Source organism: Podarcis tiliguerta (genome assembly GCF_965153285.1).
Source record: "Podarcis tiliguerta genome assembly, chromosome: 4".
Classification (NCBI taxonomy): Eukaryota; Metazoa; Chordata; class Lepidosauria; order Squamata; family Lacertidae; genus Podarcis; species Podarcis tiliguerta.
The window spans coordinates 70,301,033-70,324,059 of NC_139537.1; positions in this window are offsets into that span (position 1 = coordinate 70,301,033).

The following is a 23,027-nucleotide window of genomic DNA, read 5'->3' on the forward strand; positions in this document are numbered from 1 at the left end:
GTTTTACCTGGGGAAGCTTTGCTTCTTTCCAGGACAGAACCCATGCCATTGGCAGGCAAAAGGTTGCTAAGCTACTGAAACTAGTTATGGAATCAATGTCAAACACTAGTTAGCAAATACTGGGTCATATGAGTACACTTCCGTCTTGTGAGCTCCTTTGGTAGAGGTTTCCCTAAACCTGTGCATTTTGGTTGTGGTGTGGGGAGCTTCAGGGTCAGGAGAGGAAGGCACAGTCCTATTGCATGACAGACCCTGTTGGATTTCTCCCACTGTTGTTTTAAATGTTTTGATGGAACCTCATAGGAACCTAGGAAGCTGCCTTATGCAGAGTCCATGTAGCACAGTATCGGCAACACTTGAGTGGCAGCCGATTCCTAGGGTTTTAGATAGGGAACATTCCCAAGGCTAACAGGAGATGCTGGGGGTTGAACCTGGGACATGCAAAACAGGTGCAAAGCTGCATTCATTTCCCTATTTATTTTTAAACTTTTAATAAAAGGGATTGGGTTAGAACTCTGGAGTTAGCAAAGTATTCTTCCAAGTTAGAACCTGTCTTGTTATGCTTTAAGCTTCCAGTGAGTGGTGGGAGGAAGGCATGAATTAGGCTTATGACAACAGTACTTCCCTATCAGATTGATTTGTGCAGTTCTCAAGTACCAACCAGCTTGGGAGAAAGAGCAACAAGTGTGCTTGTGGTAGCCATTTAATGAATCTCAGAAGGGTGTACACCTCACTCCGTGAGCCTCATAAAGAATGTGTGGGAATGAGTGCCTCATTGTTGCACCATTCGACACGAGATAATACCACCATGGCAACTACCTGTAAACAAACGGTAGGAAAATTAAGATTAAAAATACGTTGCGAATGCATAATTAAGACATACCTTTGTAGTAAATAATGTACAAGAGAAGACAGTATATAAACAACTTAAAGCAGGGGTGCAAGAATAAAGGTGAGACAATATCTAGTCTATTCGTCCATACATGGTTAATATCCCCAGACCCACTAATACAAAAAATCTGATTACCGGAATGACGAAACCACTGACATTACAAGTGAACTCTTTATTTACTGTGTTTGCAATTGTTTAAGATAAAACCTATTTTGGAAAGATACTACTTTTGCCATTTTCATGGATGTTTATTGGTTGTTTACAGATAGTTGACTTGGTGATATAATCTGGTGTTGATTGCAGTAGTCATTGTATCACCACCTTGTTCATTGTTTTGTTGTTTATTTGTCGCACCAGTATGTTTTGCTTGGCTTTGCAGAATATGGAGTCTTAAAGCACACTAGGGTGACCACGATGCATGGCTGCATTAGGAAACTAATGTGAAATATTATACCGTTCAGCTGAAATGTGGAACAGGAGGATGAAGCTGAATGCATGATTTGATTCATCCACAACCATGTGCAGCTATGCTCTGTAGATTTACCAAACTTTTCTGTAGCTAAAATAATTTAGTATCCCTTTGTACCAACCAACCAGTGTCGCATTTGAGCAAGGTGTGTTAAAAAGAGAGCATGAATAAATGGCTTAGAGCTTTGGCCTTGTGGGACTGCATTGAGGGGCACTAAGTACTTCAAAAATAGTTTAGCTACAACTAATATCTATGCTAAACCACTGGAAGGTGTAATTCAGTATGCTGGTGATACCCAACTCTCTCTCCATTTCATGTGAATCAGGACAGGTGTGCGAGTTCTGGATCAATGCCTACAGCAGAGATGGGGTGACTAAGGCCAACAATCTGAGACTGAATTCTTATAAAATGCATTTTCTGAAGGTAGATGGGTTGCACTCTCCGTGAAGGAGCAGGTGTGTGGCTTTGAGGTCCTCCTTGATTCTAGGACGACACTAGAGGTCTAGGTGGTCTCAGTGAGGAGGAATGGCTATGTCCAGCTCTGGCTGGTTCACCAATTGCATTGATTTCTGGATAGGGATACCCTGGCTTCAGTAACCCATGCTCTGATAATATCCCTATTGGATTATTGCAAAGGGTAGCTCTACTTGAAGATGGTCTGAAAGTTACAGCTGCTACAGAATGCCAAGGGGACATTATTTGGGGCCCGAGATGGGACCATTTAGTTCTTGAACTGCTTGCCTGTATGCTGTTGAGCCCAATCCGATGTATCAATGCCGGTGTACAAAATCCAAAATGTTTGGGGGCCAAAGTAATTAAAGACCAGTAAATGACATTTCGTTGTCATTTACCAGGCTAAGAATATGACTGCTCCCTTCCCTGTCTGAATGCTGAAGATACTAAAGGATAGTATTTAATTGACACTGGGATCTCTAGAGTCGCCATAGCTGTATTGTAGTTAAAAATGAAGCAAACATCTCTTCACAGAAACAAGTTTACCAGAAGAACACTGTTGCCTCTGTTTTGGCAGGAGCAGTGGGGAACTTTTCATATTCATATTTTATATAACTCCAAAGGAGGTGATTTTTCTTTTTCAAAACCATGGTCAGAGAGACTGTTAATCAATGTAGGGGGAAAAGCTCCACCATCTCATCTGACCTCGACAATCTTAACAGATATGAAATGTGAAGGTAGCTGTTACAGATTTGGCAAGCATGTTGACTGCATTCCTGATCAGGTATCTCATACATACTTTCTTTTGTTTAAACGAATAAATGGATGAATAAGTTTCATTCATTTTCTGTTGGACCAGTCTACACAGATTCAAATAAAAGGAGGAAATCAGTCTCTGGATCAGTAAATGCATACTATTTTTTTGCCTAATGGTGTCAGACATGAGGTGAGTTTTTCCAGATGATCTACACTGAGATTTGATCATAGATCACACCAATGAAATGTGCAAAATGGGAGAAAATTGATTGGTGCAAGGGTATGACTGTTCTGAATTTCTTTGAATTTAGCCCAGCTTATTCAAGCAACATTAATAAAATGGGACAGAAAGAGGTCTTGCTAATGACTCTTTTATTGATCTTTTGTACTTCAGCAATTTTGTTCTACAGTATATTAGAAGCTAATTATTTTTCTGGTTGCAGTGAAAATGCTAATGAAACATGACCTGTTGAGGAAGTGACTTGGCTTGATATATTATGATGACTGTTTAGTCAGCCATCCATTTCACAGTGTTTCATTTGAAATTCTACAGAAAATTTTGACCCAAACTTTCCTTACTTGTTTCATAAGCATTTTATGCATGTAGAAGGTCCTTCAATGAATTACTCACAGGGTGCACCATTCTCGTGATCTGATGTGGGTGAAGGTGCTCTGTGCTGTCCAGTTTATTTCAGTGAAGCAGAGAACTGTGTTTGAATGTCAATTCTTGCTTTTGGAGATGTTCTATCTATTGAAGTGAATGGCTGCATAGGAGCTTCATGTGTGCAGTGACTCCAGATCAAAGAGAAAGAGTTTTAAGTATTCTGGGGAAGTTAGATATTTATTTACACCAGACACTGGTTTTAATTTATAATTATCATTGTTGATTTAGTGGGAAGTAATGTCTCAGGAGCAGTAATATTCCTTAAAGATTTCAATAATTCAGTTCTGTGGATATCCAATCAACATTAATATTGCTTTCATTCTTACAGAAGATTCAATATAAGAGTAAATGATAGTCTCCTGTCACTCTACGTAGTCTTTTAGTAGAAATGCATTTTTTTCTTAAACATGACAGTACTTTTAATCACTGATCAAAGGTTTTTTATATATATAAAAAAGAGTGAACTGCCTTGCAGACACATTTTGTCATTGACCATCACCTCCTACAAAACATGCACAATAAAGATTGATTTGCAGCCTTAATCCTTGTTCCCTACAAGGCAGATCATTTGAATGAGCAGTCCCAGTATTAAAAAAAAAGTTGCAAGATGTCTTTACTACACTCATCACCAATGTGCTATTCCAACTTTATATATTGTGGCTTTAGCTTCACTGGTTGTCTTGTATGCTGCATTGAGGGTGACTTTCAGGTAGGATGTATATTTTAAAACAAAACAAACACGACAATCTATGGTTATGTAAGCCAAACTGACCCAGTCTTCAGAATGACTCAAAGGGCATAGAAATCATTCCCATGAAGATCCACTTTCCATACAAAGCCTTTAAGCTGTGATTAGCAGTATAAATTACCATATGCAAATTTAAGGCAAATGGGTGTCATCGTTCGGCCTCATTTTTGGCAGTGTGTTACACACCACCCTACACTGATCCATCACTGAGTAACAGGCACTCAGGGAAGGGAAATGAGCAAACTATTAATACGTTTGCGTAGATGTGTGTGGTCTGTTACCAGTTGTGGTGCTATATGGTTTAGCCTGCATTGACATTTGTTTTCAGAAAATTATCAGAAGTATTGCAGATACCTGGTGGATATTCAGCAAGTTCTCCTTCTTTTCCAACAAAAGCTTCTCCAGATGAATTCTTTCCTGGTATGCATTTGGTTTTTCACCCAGCTTCTGGTTCACAAATCTTGAAAAAGTGCTCTCATTCTATGAGATGCTGAGAAACTTTGAGCTTATTTTTGTTTGTGCTCTCAGCTTTGCAGCAAAGAATTGAAATGAATGGAATATGAGAGTTGTGCACTCTGGCAGCGAAGAGAGCACAGCAAAGCAAACAAACCCCTCATGGAAAAGCAGAACAGCAATGAAGCTGATTACAGCTGTGAAGTGAGAACTGTTTAAGACTTGTGATTCCCTGCAGTCAAATGCCTACTTACTTGGGAATCAGCCCTGGGTCAATCCATGATCAAAATTTTACAGTGCTTTGAGGGTTGTTGCTGTTGTTTTCCTTCAAAGTTCCCATGCAAGACTACTGTTTTGATCAAGGAAGTTTCTCCCACCCAACCCCATGGAGTTAGCAGCAACTTGTGTCGTGCACATGCTCTTTAAACGGAACTTGTTATAGGATGGGAGAAAATGTCTGGCGCTTTTCTCCCTCCTTTCCCCTGCCCCACACCCTTTGCTGTGAGTATGATATGAGCTGCTTGTGGCAGCAATGTAGATTTGAACAGATTTGGCTCCCTGCTCTCTCTCCCCCCCAGCAGAATTTCCATGGGAATGAGGGAAGTGTTGTAAACAAAAATATGCCCTTTTCCCTTATGGGGTATCCAAGAGCCCATATAGAGTCCTTACATAGGTTCCCTATTGGTAGGAGAAAATAACAGAGGCCAACCAGAGAATATTGAGAAGCAAAGCAGCTAGTAAGCTTGATCTTTATTGATCTGTTGCAACAGGGTGCTCCCCTCACTCGCAGGAAAGGAGGAGGACCCACAAAAATGCTGTTAAGGGCTTATAAAGACTTTTGAAATTCCCATCCTGTAGATCAAGACCACCCCCAGAAACATTATACATACATCACAGAAGGGGTGTAACCTAAGACCACCCCTCAGATACATCACAGAAAAGGTGGTCTTAAAACAGAAATTTCAATATTGTTTTTCTCTTATCCTTGTTTGTTTCCTGTCTGGCAGGTTACTTGATTGGATTGCCTGAGGAGCCTAGACATTCTTTTGTAGTGATAAATAGTGATAAATACTTAGTTCCTGGGCCATGTCACAGGCTCACACCCTATTCAAACACATCAACATACCCTTAAGACAGGATTTGTGAAGGAAAAGACAATGGGGTGGTTTTTCCACTTTGACTATGCAGAGAAACATTTGCTCAGTTTAGGAATAAAAAATGGCTTCAGGTCAGTCTTCCTGTGCTTGATCTATGTACGTGCAGTTATGAACATTACCATATATCTAGACCTCAACATTCCTATCACAGAAGGAAGGGGAGAGATGGCGGGAAGAAATTGGCCCTGGAAAATCAATATATCTACTTCAATGTGTATGTATATATATGAAAAGGAGAGGCAAAACTGGTACCCTCTTGCTTTGCAGTGGAGCACAAAGGCAGCAGGGAGACATACCGGACCTGCTGCGTTAGGGTCAAACTGCTTGAAGAGCAGGTTAGAATTGAGACATGAATCAGTCAAGGGTCAGAGACTCCAGGTCTTGAACAAAAAAAGCCAGAGTGCAAAAACTGGATGTACTGTAGCTAGTGAGCCACAATGGAGTGCATCTATTCAGGCTTCAAAGTTCTTCTTTTGAAGAGCAGAAGGGCATCGAGGTGTGTTTAGTTCCTGCAGCTGGAAGTAGGGATGCACGAGGAATTTGATATTTGCAAATTCTGGTATGGACTGATAATATTTAAGTGGTAGGGAAGCAGTTGTCTATCAGAGTTTGCCCTTCTCTGACAATGCAGGAGGGGCATTGCAGAACCTCTTGCCAGACTTTGAGTAACACACCTGAGAAGTCCACCATTCATTTGGTTAGACAAACAGAGTTGGCTTTTAAAAAGTCCCTGCTAAAAGTATCTCCAATGAGCCTGAGATTTCTGATGTTCATATATATTAGCGGGACCGGCAAGAAGATGGTGTAAGGTTTCCTCAGCCCCCTAGAGGAGTGCATCTGTTCAGGGCTGCATCCAGTCCAGAATAGGAAAAGGGGAGGTGCTTGAGAGCCAGGAATGAGTCCATTTTCCCTGTATATATAAATGCTTCTAAGCAATTTTGGCTAAAATTTTGCAAAGCAATTTTCCCCAGTATAATGCATTTTGTATGTGATTTAACATACATGTGCATCTTTATGCACACTTTCTCAGTGCATTTTGTACACATTACTTGGATGGAGAATTGCACTGAAAAATTCAGAAAAAGGTGTGCATTTCAAAGGATGATTGTGTTTTGCTTTTTGTTTTGGAACATGTGGATTAGGTAGGTTCATTGTTAGATGTAAACTGGATGCAATCCCCACACCCCCCATCCTTAAATCACCCTAGTTTGCTTTAAGAGTGAATGATATTATGTAACAGATAGCTAGAAAGACAGAGAGAGAGAGAGAGAGAGAAGGGGGTGAAGGGTGAAGAGAGCCCAATATTACTGACAACCACAGCTCCAATATTTTTATTAGCTTCAAGCAACATGCTGTCAAAACAGCTACAATTCGCATTACTCTAATCCAAAAGTTATTTGGCTGTCAAAGCTTCCTTCGAAAACCCACCCAAAAGGTGAAAAACAAAAACAAACAAATCGTGGTCATATCATTTTCCCTTCTGTCTTTTTGTTCTTCATAAAATATTTTCAGATCCCAAGGATTGGGATTTTTTTTTCTGCTTTCAGTTTCAGTTACACAAGGATTTATGGCACACATAGATGTATATTTACTCAGAAGTAAACCTTCCTGGCTTAGTAGTCAAAGGATTGTAGCCTGAACAATGCAAGATGCTTTCCTAATGTATTAAATTCCTGGTTTTGATTGAATATCAGACAAAAATTGGGTGCTTTGACTATCTGACTCAGGGCAATGCTTTGCACAGTGAGACCCATCAAACTCAATTGAGCTTAGTCAGCAGACATAGGATTGAACTGTTAAATTATCCAGAAGAAGGCTTTCTCCAGTATCTTAAAATGATAAAACCATAAGTCTTCATAGATTGCCAATGGTGATGGATAGTTGGATTTTCTTAAGGGACGGGCCACAGCTTAGTGGCAAAGCAGTTCCACAGCATGCAAAAAATCCTAGTTTCAGTCTTCAGTATCCCCAGGTAGGAGAACCAGGAACGACTTCTGTCTGAAATTCTGGACAGCTGCTACCAGTCAGTGTAGCAGGAAGATAGACTATAGTGCTTTCAATGTATAGTGCAGGTGTCCAGTTATTTGGGTTATTTGACAGCAGCAGGTAGATAGACCAACTCATTGTTAGGCAGCTTCCTATGTTCCTAGCTATGTCCAGATGGCTTTTCCAAATTGCCCACCCTGTTTGTGGGCGGAGTAACTGAGGGAGCCATTTCACCACACTTCTCCAGCGTGAGGAGAAATTTTCCCACTGTTTCAGTCCATGACATCATCTAGTCTGGAGTTGGTGCCAAACAAGAGACCTCTGTGCATAGCAGGAGCAGAAGTTGGTCAAAGAAATTCAGTAGGAAGCAAGCCCAAGTGACATTATAGCCTCACCGCTCCCTTTCCTGGTCTATCTGCTGAGTTACTGTTTGGCATGGAGTCTTCTCTGACTTCTCCTTCTTGAGAGCATGAGAAGAGCTCTGATGGATCAGGTCAAAGGCCTATCTAATCTAGCATCGTGTTTTCACAGTGACCAACTAGCACTATGGGAATTGCTGAGGGCAGCTTCACTCTCCTCAGTTGTGATTCCAAGCAACAGCCATTCAGAAGTATATTGCCTTTGATGGTGGAGGTAGTACATAGCCATCATGGCTCACAACAGTTTACTTAAATTCTTTGGTTGGGAAAATTAGGGAAATGACATAATGGACAGCTCTGTTTACTTTAAGTACGGCAAAAGAGAAACAGGTACACACTCCTGCCAGCAGTAGGAATTTCTATAGGAAGGAGAAGTTTGGTTTGCTACTGCTGTATAAAGAGAGAGAGATCAATAGAGGCAGACCAACAATCAAAACATCAAGGAGAAAATCAAGACTAAGCCTATCTATTTTCTTCCATAATCAGTTTGTTGTTCAGCAGTAAAGTGTTAAACAGAATGCTCTATAGAGAGGAAAAGTGAAGACTATAGGAAGGAAACTGATATGTAGCACCTTCAGTTACCCGGTGAGAGACATAGTGGATTCTTTTTGTCCTAAGGGAGTGACCGTAGAGCAGCATTCGCCAACCTGGTGCCCTCCATATGTTTTGAGCTACAACTTCTAGCGGTCCGATATGGACGGCACCTGGTTATGGAATATCGTTCTAGAGGAACTAAGAAGAGTAGAAAGAGATCAGGGATATGCTTTGAGAAAGAGATAAGTTTGCATGGAAGAAAAGGCTCTCAAGAAATACGCTTTTCAACAGTTTCCAAAATGAACGTGAAACGAGGCATATTGTTTTGTCTCAGATCTAGATAGACATCATTGGAAGAAAGTAGCTGCCAATCTCCATCTACTTCTGGAAGCTACATGTGCTCTGCCATATTATGCAACTGATATTTTTTTTTAATGGGTTTACTGCCTAAGTCTGGATCCAACCTTCAGCTTATAAATTACTGAAATCCTAATACAATAAAACAACAATATTAACCACTATGCCAAAAGTCATTAGTGAAAAACTGGGTGAGGGATTAAACAAATTTAAATGTCTGGGTAAATAAAAACATCTTTCCCCCCCAAAAAAAATTATTCTTTTTTTGGTAACACATATGAACAACAAAAACAGAAAAACCAACAATACAAAAAAATTCTTGTCTTATCCTTATTTTTTCTAAACATTGTTGGGTGAGCTTCCCCAAGTCCCGCCTATCTGATTTTCATTTTAACTCATCTTTAGCAGATTAGTAAAGTAAAGGGGCCCCTGACCATTAGGTCCAGTCGTGGCCGACTCTGGAGTTGCGGCGCTCATCTCGCTTTATTGGCCGAGGGACTGGCGTACAGCTTCCGGGTCATGTGGCTAGCATGACTAAGCCGCTTCTGGTGAACCAGAGGAGCGCACGGAAATGCCGTTTACCTTCCCGCCAGAGTGGTACCTATTTATCTACTTGCACTACTTTGACGTGCTTTCGAACTGCTAGGTTGGCAGGAGCAGGGACTGAGCAACGGGAGCTCACCCCGTCGTGGGGATTCGAACCGCTGACCTTCTGATCAAGCAAGTTCTAGGCTCTGTGCTTTAACCCAAGGTGCCACCCGCATCCCCTTTAGCAGATTACATATATCATAATATAAACATCTTAACCTGGTACCAAAAATATTGTAAAGCAAAGGCAACACCAATGAAGAAACCCTCTTCTTCATATGTACTTCAAACCATGCACTTTTGAGAAGTGCAACACTTAGGGCAGGGCCTGAGTTGTAGCCAGGCTGGTATATGAAGAGGTCTCCCTCTCAGCTATTTAGTTACAGATTTTAAATGTAAATCTCAGCTCCTTCAATTGGACCCAACAGTGTAGGCAACCATTGAAGTTCTTCAATGATTTGAGCATTATGAGCAAACCTGGTGGCACCAGCAAGGCCAGCCCTACCACTAGGCAAAGTAAAGCAGCTGCCTTAGGTGGCAGATGCTAAAGAACTGGAGTGGCAGTGCAGGGCTTGAGGACAAATCTGTATGTACAGCACAACTCATCCTACAACTTCTAAGCCATCCTGCTGCCCCCAGGTATGGGGTCCTGTCACCAGTGTTGTCATAAGATTCAACCGCCCAATCCTATCACCCTTTGTAGATGGGATAGGAGGGGGTGCTATCTTATCTTCTGCTTCAGGGAGCAAAATATCTGAGGCTGGCCATATGTACCTGTTAAAATTCTGGCAGCCAAATTCTGCACTAATTGAAGCTTCTGCGTCGTCTTCAAGGGTAGCCACACATATAATGGATAATGGTAATCCAACTGGGAGGTCACCAAAGCACGGATCACTATAGACAGGTAATAGCCTTCATTTTGACATTATCCCACGTGTTGCAGAAACTCGACAATGGCTGAGACCCAGGGCAAAGAATTTGGCCTGACAAAAATGGAGGTAATTTTTGCAAACCCCAGAATAATCAAACACAGCAGTGAGCACCACCCGATGAGTTCAATGGGATTGATGGCAAAAGGAATCAGAGGTAGAAGAAAAAAGGGGCAGAAGAAAGCATATTAAAAAGGATGAAATTGAAATAAATCACTAGTTCAGTGGAAAGTGTTATTCTTTGATTCTTTTAAAGCAGGTTCAAGACGATGTGTCCACTTAAAACACACAGGAAATAGATTATATACTTGGTAACTCCTTGTAAAAATATGCAGATGATCATGGGGGACCAGTTTTCATGTTGCTTCTTCTATTCACAGAGCCAACCTGCTGTTATTAATAGGCATATTTTATGGCAATCAGAAACCCAGACAATTGTGCTAACCACTGGGTTCTTGCAGAATGAGCAGCCAGGTCTGCAAAAAGCGCTTCTTATAGAAACAGTGTTAACCTGCTCTGTTGCTCTTCATTTAACTAAAATATTACACTTGTAGGAACATAACTATATGGAGATTGCCACAAACATGTATTTAACTAATGAACTGATGCTAGTGCTAGTCAATAAGGACACAACCCATCACAAATAAGGATTTTTCATTCCTCCTGGTTTCATTGTGTTAGATTTTGAGTGCATGCTTAACTCTCCCACTGAAATCAGTGTGAGCTGATTGAATATTGTTCAAATATTGTTTTGGAATGTGTGAATTAGGTAATTTTGCCTTTCAATGCAAACTGAATCAAACTTATCCCCCTCATCCTACTCCTAGTCCCCTTGATTCGCCCTGCAGCCTCAGATGGGGTGAAGGATGATATCCCATGAATAGGGGTGCCAATCTGCCAATCCAGTCATATTATATATGCAGAAATGGGGAAAGCTGCTATTTTCTCCTTTGCCTCTGGTGGCAAAACATATTGGGCAGGCGCTGTTCATGTACTGGTATTGCATTTTGATAGCCCTCCTTTCCCTCTCTCCCCTTGTTTTATTTGCCTGTTAGATTTTGAGCCTTTAAAAAGGGCCTATCTTTTAAATCACATCTTCCCCACTTTGGGAGATGATGAGGTGAAATAAAAAGGAAGCAAGTGCCAACAAACCAAGAGAGGTGATTATGAACAAGTTGGGATCTGAACTTCCAAATAATGCCAAGTGAATTAGCATAGAGCTGGCGTTATGCAAGTGTTTTACGTAACTAATAATGAGAGATTGTAAACAGATAGAATATAAAACTACTCAATAAAACAAAATGGAATAATGACCAAATGCGTTTTAACCCTATAGTCTCCGTTTACACACACGTATATACAGAACAGCAAACAATTTAAAACAAAGTGTGTGTGTGTCAAAAGCAACTACACCTGCAAATAAAAATGCAGTTGTTAAAAATGTTGTAATCTAATGGAAAAATATGTAAATAGAATTACAGTCGTACCTCGGCTCCCGAACGCCTTGGGAGTCGAATGTTCCTGCTCCCGAACCATCGAAAACTGGAAGTGAGTGTTCTGGTTTTCTTTTTTTGGAAGCCGAATGTCTGGCATGCCTTCCGCTATTGTTTCCGGCGCGCCTGTGCAATCGGAAACCAATCGGAAGTCGTGCCTTGGTTTCTGAATGTTTCAGAAGTCGAAAGGACTTCCTGAACGTATTCTATTCGACTTCCGAGGTACGACTGTATTAAAAGGCAGTTCACCAAACGGGGCTATTAATAATAGTCATCTGGTCACATATGTGTATTTTTCAACCAAAACAGGCACTCAAAAAAGCTGATTACAGTTTAACCTCGGGTTAAGTACTTAATTCGTTCCGGAGGTCCGTTCTTAACCTGAAACTGTTCTTAACCTGAAGCACCACTTTAGCTAATGGTGCCTCCCACTGCTGCCGCACCGACAGAGCACGATTTCTGTTCTCATCCTGAAGCAAAGTTAACCTGAGGTGCTATTTTTGGGTTAGTGGAGTCTGTAACCTGAAGCGTATATGTCCCGAAGCGTATGTAACCCGAGGTACCACTGTAGATGATTAACCACATTTTAACAGCTAACCTTTTTGTAACTAAGGGTTGGTTCACACAAATAGTGCTTATTCTTCCCTACAACCCCACAGATAATCATAAATATGGATGCACACTTAGATGGACAATCCTTAATAGATACATACAGGGAATGGTAATAATCATTAATTGCCATGCTTGTGACCTACCTTTGGCAACCTGCCATTGCCAATGAAATGTTCCAGTTAAGTCTGTGTTTGTGGTCCGTTTGTGAAGACTATGCTTGTACAATCTTGGTTTTCTCCCAAGGCCATGAGAAGAACAATCCATTTTAGAACTTTATCCAGCCCAGTACACCAATCTATATTTCTTCTGTTTGTCTTAAAGGGCTGTAATTCGCAGAGTGATTTAACAGTCGGTCTATCTTCCCAGAGATCTCTGGAATTGCAGCTCCATGAGAGGAATAGGGGTCTCTTCTGAGCACCCTTAACAAACTGCAATCCCCAGGATTCACTGGGGGAGGCCATGGCTATTTAAAGTTGTATCATAGTGCTTTCAACGTATAGTGCAGATGGGACCACTGGTGTCCAGTTATTTGGGTTATTTGGCAGTCTATAAGTGACGCGGGTGGCGCTGTGGGTTAAACCACAGAGCCTAGGGCTTGCCGATCAGAAGATTGGCGGTTCGAATCCCCGCGATGGGGTGAGCTCCCCTTGCTCGGTCCCTGCTCCTGCCAACCTAGCAGTTCGAAAGCACATCAAAATGCAAGTAGATAAATAGGTACCGCTCCAGTGGGAAGGTAAACGGCGTTTCCATGTGCAGTTCTGGTTCGCCAGAAGTGGCTTAGTCATGCTGGTCACATGACCCGGAAGCTATACGCCGGCTCCCTTGGCCAATAAAGCGAGATGAGAGCGCAACCCCAGAGTCGGCCACAACTGGACCTAATAGTCAGGGGTCCCTTTACCTTTAAGTAACATTTCCTAAAGGTCTGGTTTCCACTGTGCTCTCTCATAAATTATTTCACGTATGTATGACTTTACAACAAAGGTATTTCTGTTAGTACACCTATAAGATTGTCAGTGGTGCGGTTACTGTCTCTGGGGACAGATTGTGTTGCTATTTAGGGCCAGCAGAGTTAGAGGGCGGTTCTATGTACATTTACCTGAAAGCAGGCCCCACTGAAAACAGACATGTGCTATAAGCCGGGGGTGAGAGGCAGAGGGAGAGGCCAGAGGTACAGCACATCAGCAACTTAATCTTAAGGGCCAAATTCACAGAGTGCAAGGAGCAGCCAAACCCATGTACAGCTCTCCATATGGTGAACCATTGAACAGCAAAGGGGCAGCTACTTTGTAATGTACTTTCAGGTCCTGGACCAGGCAGGCAATTTGAGAGTTCTGGACAGGAAGGTGTGTAAGAAAGCTTCTTGTTCCAGTGTATTCCTGTAGCTTTGGTCATTCTGTGGTCCTTGCTCCTGCCTCCTGGTTTGTCCTCTAGCTCTGACTTGTTTTGTTATGTACTGAAGTTCTCACCCTGGGCCAGCAGGGGGATACTGTAGATAGTTATGCAAATAAGGGATCGAAAGTGACGTTCAGTGATTGGATAGTTTTAGAAAATTGTTACAGTTACATTGTACTGGAGCTCTATATAAGCAGGCTGACTGAACCCTTCAGTTCAGTTCTGGCCTGGCCTGTGAATAAACAAGAGCTGTTTGAAGAATCGCTGTGTCGTCTGATATGTTCACCCACAACCTAACATGTTTTGTGGTCGTATTCCTCGCTTCCTTCTTGCTTCTTCCTCCTTGTTCCCCCAGCTCACGGCTCATCCCAGATGTGTGTCCAAATTTCGTCTCTGACATGGTTCTCAAGAAATGGTGTGCCTGACATAGGAATCAATAACCACGTTACACATTACCAAGTTCTGATAATATGCGCTTTTATTTGTATTCAGAAATACAAATGTTAGAATCAAAATACAAATATAAATATTGGTCTAGATGCACAGCCCTACCTCTTTAACACAAAAATTGGACGCATGTGTCTTTAAGAGGGCAGCTTTCTATTGGAAATGCTTGTGTAGGGAATAAAAGATGGCTGGCTTTATTGGACTGGTTGGGTCTTTATGTGAACATTACTAAAATTGCTACCTAAGCTAAAATGGCATACTGGCACTAGTGCTACCTGTATTAATCAAGGCACATTTTGGGCACAGAAGTATACTTTCAGTTCACTAAAACATCACAAGCTGTACTGCTAATGAAGAAGGGAAAACCAGTTTTAAAATAATGAACCTTCTGTAGTTTTTGTATGTGATTTTTTTTTTTGAAAAAATTGTGTTGTAGTTCAACAGTATTCCAAATCAAAATGACTATAAGGTGAGCTGCAAAACAAACAGTACAGTTGGGTGTGTTACTTTCTTTTCACTAATATAACTATAACTATAATTGTTGTGTTATTATGGTACAATATCTTGCAGTGAATGACAACACAAGTAAAGAGTTTGATCCTGCAAATTCTCCATCCAAGAATATTTTCAAGCTTGTTTGTTCCTTTTGAGCACAATTTTGATTATTTGGTTCTTTTTGAAGTGTCACAGTAAAAAGAAGATGCATACCTTGGCTTTCATATATATTTAAAAACCGAGTCCGATCCCTTAATATGGATAGATCCAGAAGTGTGCTTTTGGCTTCTTCCTGATAACTAATTTTAAAATATGTGTATGTAGAACCTCCGCAAGAATTTCATTTCATTTTGGGGTACTTACTGAAAAACCTAAGTATATTGGCACAGCACTTACTTACTGAAAAACCTAAGTATATTGGCACATTATGGCTTTGTCAAAATTGACAAGGGAGTGGACAGATTTTTCTTCCTGATCTGATGTTAAATTATTTTATTTAACCTTGTAATATTGCAAGCAATTTGGGAGAGGGGATTTTTTTGAGTGTGGGTGATTTAGAGAATAATTTGTAGCAAGCTGCAGAGAGTTGGCACAACTTTTGTATAGACGATTAAATTGGGTAGACATGACACATTGCTCAGTGACCCAGAGGTGGGCATAAGAAAGACTTGTCTCTCTGGATTTAAGCAAGGTCAGTCTAGTTCAACATTCTGTTCCCAACACTTCTCAATTTTATGCCTTCAACAGAGCTAGATGATGCTTCTGGGAGTACACAACAAGCCATGATGCAAATGACCATCTTCTTACTCTCTGTTCCTTCCATCTGATAGTCAGTGCTCTACTGCCACTGAATGGGAAGGTTGCATTTTATAGTCATGGCTGACAGTTCTTGATAGACCTATCTTCAGTCTGTACAACTGCCTTGCAACACTTCCTAATTCATCTTTGGTAGATTATCAATGTGATGGTGAAATGTCAAACACTAATTTCCACCTCTTTGACTGAGCTTTGTGAGTCATGCAAAAATATTTGGAATAAAGGGAAAAAAGAGGACTACCCATGGAACTCTGAAACAAAACTGAAAAGCTAAGTCATTCGCCTCCTTTCTTTGCAAATGCTTTTCTACTGGCTCATTCATCTCTACTTCACCTGGGACTTTAGCAGTGATAAGGTTAATGATAAAGTCTTGAGGCATTGTGGTCATTTTTGGATATGTGCATGTCTTGTGGGAGATGAGAAACGAATTCAGTTTGAAAATAAGAGGAAGAGAAAAGGTTGGTGGGTGGTTCTAATTGGATTGTCTTCTTCCTCCAATGGTCCATAAAGACATCTCGGTCTGGGAAATGTGAGTTCTGCAAGCTACATGAGTCACATATCCAAAGTAAGGTGTGTAGGCAGCATATAAAAATATTTTATAGTACTTTCATGTTTCTTCTCTTGAAAGCATAACCCCTGTCCGATTAAGTAGCACTTTTTATCACCTCAAAAAAATAAGGAATGAAGGAAAATCTCAGTGTTGTACTTTGGGATAATGGTAGTCATCAAATGTCTGAATAATCTGAACTTTCCTCACTGAATGAAGATGTTCTACGAGAGGAACTTCACTGATTATCTTTGAATAACATCTAAGGCAGGGCTGGAAAACTCCCATCAGCCCCAGTTAGTATGCCAGATGTTCAGGGATGATGGGAGTTGTAGTGCAACAACATCTGGAGGGCTACAGGTTCCCCAACCTTGCTTTAGATGTTGCTCAACCAATAAGTGAAGTTGACCTCCATATACTTTACACAAGAATACAGCAGCAGAAAATGTCGTTTCATATGTAGTTCAAATATTATTATTTTCCCCTAAAGCATAGTTTAAAAAGTTTGGACCAATTCTATTCATCACTGTGCTAAGAAAACTTCCCATACAATTGTGGACTAAGATCACAGCATTGATACTGGCGGGCTTCTGTTGGCAGTGGAACTGGACTCCAGTCCCCCCACCATAGCAGCCATCAGTACTTCTACACTGACAGCTGCCTCCTGCCTCCTGCCCCTGTTCTATCACTCATTAGGTCGGTTGTGAGGTGTTGTCAGTTATAGAGAGAAGGCAGAAAGGGGCAGCATCCCCTCTCTAGGCCTCTCATGCTGTATCATCTATGCCTTTTTGGTCCATTGATATTACAAAGGCCATACAAATTTGTGTCAACTAGCTATAATACTTTCTTGGGTTCCATGATCACTGCAGATGGTAACAGCAGTCACAAAATTAAAAGACACCTGCTTCTTCGGAGAAAAGCAATGACAAACCTAGACAGCATCTTAAAAAGCAGAGGCATCACCTTGCCAACAAAGGTCCGTATAGTTAAAGCTATGGTTTTCCCAGTAGTGATGTATGGAAGTGAGAGCTGGACCATAAAGAAGGCTGATCGCCAAATAATTGATGCTTTTGAATTATGGTGCTGGAGGAGACTCTTGAGAGTCCCATGGACTGCAAGAAGATCAAACCTATCCATTCTTAAGGAAATCAGTCCTGAGTGCTCACTGGAAGGACAGATCCTGAAGCTGAGACTCCAATACTTTGGCCACCTCATGAGAAGAGAAAAGACCCTGATGTTGGGAAGGATGGAGGGCACAAGGAGAAGGGGATGACAGAGGGCAAGATGGTTGGACAATGTTCTCGAAGCTACCAACATGAGTTTGACTAAACTGTGGGAGGTGAGGTAGTGGAAGACAGGAGTGCCTGGCGTGCTCTGGTCCATGGGGTCATGAAGAGTCGGACATGACTAAACAACAACAAGAAGAAGCTATAATAGGAAGGACATGGGTTTCTTGAATTCTGTTAAGCTGTGGCAGATCAACTCAGCAGAGTTGCATTGTATTCTACAACCTGCTCCTTTTACAGTGTTTGATCTGATTTGCATGACATGGTAACCAAACCATTGTTGAATGAGACTGCATAAATATGCAGGTTCCCAGAGAGGAGCTCATGTTTCGGCTCAGCATCTTCCATACTAGGGTTCCTGGTTAAGCTCTTGCCTCACTAACCCCAAGCTGTAGTTAAGGAAGTCTGCACATTTGCATTATCTGGCTAAGCTATACTTTGGGTTACCAAGCTATGCAAAACTGTCCTTTGTCTATCCTCCCCCTTTTGGAGAAGGATGTATTTTGGCCTATGTTCACTTATAGTAGTGTGATTCGTTCCAAATGCTATATTAAGAGTGTAAAAAATAATATTCTAAAATTATTTCAGTCGGCTTCTCTGTCTTTGAACACTTTTTTTTCTGTGAATCCCATTTTGAAGGGATCACGGAGGCTTCATTTCCTTGGGAGAAATAAATGACAAAGAATAGTTGGGAATGGAAACAAATGAGAAATCAATACGCCAATTAATTCAGACATGCTGTATAGCATTTTAGCTCATAGGTTAAGGCTCTAGTACAAGGACCACTTAGCGTAGTGCTGCTTATTTGAGAACCAAGGGCATGGGGAGCTGCAGTTCTTGTCCAGCGTAAGTGGCTTGTAAATTACAGCCAATGGGCTGGATCAACAGAATATTGTATAGTGCAGTTATGTTCATCTACCTGTGAGTGTGGATGGGGTTTATTTTTTATGGGGGGGAATGAATTTGAATAATTGAGCGATGAATTCCATAAAAACAATAATGCTTCTACAAGGCACTAAATGCTCAACAAAATGCTGCTTTTAATATTGCGGGGAAACATGATTGCTGGTTGCCAGTTGACATAAGGTTCTGCAATGGGGGGAGTTTTGATATGTGAAACGTTCGCTTCTACTGGACAAAAATTGGCAATAAAGAGCAGAAGATCTTTGTTGCTTATTTTACAGCATATCTTAATGATAAAGCAAGGGTTTTTAGTGTCAAAGAACAATCCCTACGATTTCCTCTTGCCCTTTCCTTTAAAACTTTTAATTGCTTCTATGTGGCAAAATAAAATATAAAACACTTGGACGAGCATTGTCACCGATGCCTGCAAATTATATTTCTTTCCTTCCATTATTTTCAAAAGCCAAGGGATGCGTTAACAGTCGCTTGGAACAGATATCACAACACCAGTTAGAACTGCAGCAGGGATGCTCCAATATCACAGTTGGATCCGCCAGCTCCAGATTAAAATGGCACCTCCTTGTCATTAGTGGGAATAAGCCAAATAAATGACTTGCACAGTTATGTTTATAGGGTTATGGGGTGAAATTACTGCTACATTTATTTCCACTGAATATTTTCAGGGAAGGGAGTAACATTACTGAGCCCGGCTTCGGCTGGGGAGGGCAGGATATTAATAATAATAATAATTTATTATTTCTCCAGCCATCTAGTTGACCACTGTGAAAACAGGAAGCAGGACTAAATGGACCACTAGCCTGATCCAGCAGGCTCGTCTTATATTCTTACTCGGCCAAATCACTAGAATGGATCATGGAAGCTGAAAGAGGCATCTTTGTTTCAGTAGGATCCAGCAAGCTGGAGCTCTAAGTGCTGAACCCTATTTACTCTACGTCAACCCTGAAAGTGGAGCAGCATTTTTTACTCCGTTCTCGGTTTTTTGTATTTTAAAAAAAGCTTGCTTCATTGTGGGAGGCAATCTTCCTATGATAAATAGTGTAGGTGGCACTGCCATCAGGGTCTTTGGGTAGGGCTCTTCCTTTAGCTTATTCGCCCACTGAAGCAGCGATGGAATACCATGGGGCAGTGCCCCCACGGATGCTCCACTTGCTGCTGCCATGTGACCCTTGAAAATGAGGCTTTTGGTGTTGGAGCAGCAGTAGTGCAGGGAGGGCAGCACCTTCCCATTTCAGCTAAGACAGTGAAATGGGGTGGGGGCACCTCTGCTTATGGCAGCAGCGTTGCGATTCACAGCCTGCCATAGTTACAGCCTGTTATGCCTCTGCTTAAATGATGTTACATCTATGTCATTCCAGAGGCATTTTTCTGCTCACTTTCAATAATCTCTGGCTGCAGCATCATTCAAACAGTCCCCCGAACCACTGGCTGTCGTTCTATCATTACAATTTCTAGATCAGGTCTAATGCTCTGGAAAACAACAGGATCCCTGGATCCATTCTAGAAATGGTTTCAGCCCTGGCAAAAGTCAACATTCTGGCACAAAGTCAGCTGTGGCCCTTGCTTAATTCTAGGACAAGCAGATCAAGGCAAAAGTTAGCTCAAGGCCGTATGCTTTTATACATCTCTCTATAAGTTACTTGAAGAATGCATCCTAGGAAAGAAGAAAGGCTGGGAAAGTGGTTGTTTCCATGTCCTCCAGCACTGGTGATCAATTGGCTAAACTTCATTCACTGGAGGAAGTTCCTATCAGGGGCACAGGGTGACATCAAACATCGGAGTAGCTGAAGCCCATTGATTTCAATGGGTCAGCTTTGAATATGAGTTGGTTGGACATGGCTTCTTGTGTACAATAATTACCAGAACTAACACAAGCACAACAGTGCACAGTCATGAAATATGGTAGGGAAGAGCTGAGAAGCTTACATAGGCCCTTGAACTGTCCATTACTCTCTAAAGAGGGCATCCTCATGCTGTTATAATTATGGCACCGCATACCCAAATTGCAAATCATTTTACTTCATGCTGATCCCAATGAGATTAAGTGAATTGCATGCTTGTCTCCATCTGATTTTGTTGTGCTTGATGCCCTCTTCAGAGGTAATTCATAACATACAAGGAAAATAGGCAATGTTTATATGAGTTCTGTTTTGTTGGAAGTGGGGTTTGGCTCACTGATCACTTACCTGAATCTAGTTTCTCTAGGTGCATTATTGTTTAAAGCGAACAATTTATTTTAAGCTGTGGCGGATCACCAAAGTCTTGCTGTACTCAAGCCATGTAATAGCTATCTAGTTCCAGAAATACAGGCACATGAATTTGGAAGGCAAGCAAAGGAATCAGTAATAAATTCAATGGGTCAAAGTGGAAACGAGGGCAATGAAGAAGCATTAGATCATATGAAAGTGGAAGACCTCAACGTATCTCATAAGCAGTCTACCACACAAATGCCAGTATGATATCATAAACCAAGTCAATGACTGTTTTCAGAGGGTCGATGCCATAGAACTTTTAGTTACATGATTTTTTGGGGGGGAGGAATGACCATGATCCTGCCAAAGATAAATATTTTCAAGTTTCATTGATTTCAATGCAAATAGTACAGTCATACCTCGGGTTGAATGCGCTTCGGGTTGAGCACGTTCGAGTTGTGCTCCGCGGCAACCCGGAAGTAATGGAGCGCGTTACTTCTGGGTTTCGCCACTCGCGCATGCACAGATGCTCAAAATGACGTCACACGCATGCGCGGAAGCAGCAAATCACGACCCGCGCACGCGCAGACACGCCGTCATGGCTTACGTTGCGTTCAGGATGAGAACGGGGCTCCGGAATGGATCCCATCCCGAGGTACCACTGTAGTTTAATTCTCTCCAGATGCTATCATTGGCTTCCATCTGTGTTTGGAAGCATCGTTGAATTTTTGAGGATGAGAATTCCTGTCTACATTTGGTTATATGAAACACTCAGGTTATGTATCTGTACAAATTTAGATTTGCCATGCTCAATGATTCATAGGGTGAAGGATGAAAATTGAAAGCCAATTTTCCTAAGAAAATTGGTTTAAGAGACTTTCAGACCCCTGAAATGTTGGCTGTAGATGCATTGTCTGCACTATTTTCATAACACACTTGTTTTGCAATGAGATAGAATAAATGTCTTGCATGAATGTGTGGCACAGGGTTAAAATCTTTACCACTCAGGCAGCCCAAGAGTTCTGTGAGGTTGGTGTTTTTTTTGGCCAAAGTTAGGAAATCAGTCACTTCTGATCAGATGAGGTACTTTGGTAAAAGAGCATTTTAAGCCGCAAATGATGTTGTTTGTTAATTACACAATTAATTGTCCAGATAAGGCACGGTATTGTGACTGAATCCCCATAGAAAACTAATTCTAGACTATAAAAGTACTGTCCTATAAAATGAGAGTTCTGTTTACATATTTTTATGTAATTGGGGGGAAAGTGTGGCTTTCCCCCTTCGATAACAGAGTTAAGAAGCCTTTGGCCCTACATTTGCTGTTGGATTTCAACTCCCATCAGCCCCAGCCAGCATAGTTTATGGTTAAGGATGATGAGACTTATAGTCCAGCAATATCTGAAGTGCCACAGCTTCACTACCGCCCGCCTATAGAAATGAATGTCTAACTTCCTGTTGAAGGTCATGGAGCTGGATTACATTTTTGTACTTTTTCAAAGAAAGGCTCAGTGCAGTTACCAATGATCAGAATCTAATGTGGTCCACTGAAATGCACAGATTTTCATTGGATAGAGTGTTTGCAGGATCTGTTGCTAGGCAATAACTAGCTTGGTTTTCATACTTATGTTAGCAATTCAGGGGTGTGTTTTGTTATTTCTTTGTTTTTGCAATGATAGCTCACGTTGTTCTTACCAGAGGTCCATGACTTTTAGTACACATATGTGTAGACTCTTCTACATTTCACAGCTTTTAGAAAAATATGAACTGAACTCAAAAACACCTCCCCATCCACAACCCTACATAAGAAGAGAGGGCTGAAGTCTTTTGAGGTTCTTTTTTTAAAAAACAAAACAGTCGCATAACCCAAACAAATTAATATTTTGGTCTAAGATAAATATTTCAGAGTATCTTAGGACAGAGTGAAGTTCACTCCTAAATTCTTGAACCAGCCAGCTAGATAATTAGGACTATTGTACGTGTTAAACTACACTCTATCCTTGTGATGGAGTTTTGCTCTCAAAAACTGAATTCATTTAACATATTAGAAACATAGGAGGCTGATTTTTTACCAAGTCAGACCAATAGTAAGTATCATTTCCCATGACTGCTAATGGTTCTCTAGGGTTTCACATGGGAGTCGGTCCTGTGTAAAACCCTGAAAAGATGCCACATTGAACTTGGGACCTTTTGTATGCAAAATGACCACAATGCTCTACCACTGAGCTGTGGCCCTTCCCTTAATTTTCTCTGCTTCCATGTCAGAACTTCACTTAATTTAGTAAACATTTTTTTACAGTGTTTCAAATTAAGTATTCATTCCTTTAAAAAGAATATCAAGAAAATTCCATTTCCTATATTTCTCATACTATTGTTTCCCACATGCTCTTGAGACTCATTCTCGCCTTCCCAATTTCAGAAGAA